Source organism: Ctenopharyngodon idella, chromosome 24, assembly GCF_019924925.1.
Source record: "Ctenopharyngodon idella isolate HZGC_01 chromosome 24, HZGC01, whole genome shotgun sequence".
Classification (NCBI taxonomy): Eukaryota; Metazoa; Chordata; class Actinopteri; order Cypriniformes; family Xenocyprididae; genus Ctenopharyngodon; species Ctenopharyngodon idella.
Window position 1 is genome coordinate 8,120,606 of NC_067243.1, and position 1,553 is coordinate 8,122,158.

Consider the following 1,553-nt stretch of genomic DNA (forward strand, 5'->3'; position numbering starts at 1 on the left):
GAACTATGTCTGCCATGAAGTTTTGTTTTTTTTGCGGTGCAAAGATCATGTGATTTTGGGTGTTTCTGCTATATTTTCCTTTCTGTACTGCACAAACATTTTTAATATATAATAAAATGAAGTCATACAGGTTTGGATTAACATGAGGCTGAGTAAGCCTAAATGATGAAAGTCGCTGGTGTTTGTGTGTGTGTGTGTGTGTGTGTGTTTTATTTTTTTACAGCTATTCCTTAAGCCAGGTGCACATTGTACAATTTTGGCCACAATTTGGCCGTTTGAGACAAATTTCGCAAATCCTACAAGATCCCTCTTATCTTAGGCCAAGATCTGTTGTCTTTGCAGATGCTTTGTGCCTCTCATCATCTGGACTGCATGCGATAGTGATTTAGAGAAAATCTCAAAACACTAAAAAAAATGTGTGCAATATCATTTCTCTGTGATGAAGAAGTTTAAAATGCCAGCAAGCAACCAAACCCTGACCCAAATGCACATAGACACTGACTAGAGATGAGTTATTGATTTGGCCAGAGGGACATGGTGAAATTAAATCACTGAACATAATACTGTAGATGTAACTATAGATGTATAAATGTAACTGATTCCAAATACAACCCATTACGCAAGAGTTAGAGGTCTTCAGGCAGAAACTGTGTGAAAGAACAAGAACAGAAATGTCTTGTTTTAACAGATAGCGCCATCTTCTGTCTGTGGTGGAAGATGGTACAAATTAAGAGACTTGTTTCTTTCATAAAGCGGTGACACATTTAAGACAGGGAATGGTCAATATATAATAAATATATAATTAATAAAAATAATAATTCCCCCCACACAAACTAATACAGATAGTAACAACGGAGTAAGTTAGTCAAGCGTTGGTGTTTCACTAGACGTTTCGTTTAAAATTCTGTCAGTAATTTTAACGGTTGAAGCTCGTCTCGCGCGAGTCAAATTACATTTAGTTTACCGGCAACTATATTAAAGATGTTTTTTAAACTGATACTTAAATGAAAATGATACTTTTGAGACGTGTGGATTTATATAATAACGTAAAAAAATAATAACAGAATTTATGTTTTGACGATTTGCCGTTAGGGATCGAGCGGCTGTTGCTATCAGTACCACGTGATTTCTGCTCGTGAGCGTTAACACACAGCTGAAGCGGATATGTTCTTATATTTTAAAAGAATAAATACGTGAGGACCTTTTCTTTGAGCACATTTTGTACAAAATGATTAAAAATAACCATATTTATTTGTAGTAACTGAACGCAACTCTGTAGTAAATAACGTAATACGGTCATGATGGGATAACAAGTGTACTAGCTAGTCCTACTGTTTGAAAATGTTTTCATAGTATACTAAAACTATGTCCACAAGGAGACGCTATTGTTTAACAAGTACTACAATAAATAACATTAAATTCTTATCTTTCACCAGGTTCCTTGCCAGTATGATGGAAAGTCTCTGTTGTGGTGCTATATTTCTTCCTGATATGAGCTGTGACCACAAATCAGAGTTGTGCAGGTCAGTACCAATAAACTACAGTCGAGATGT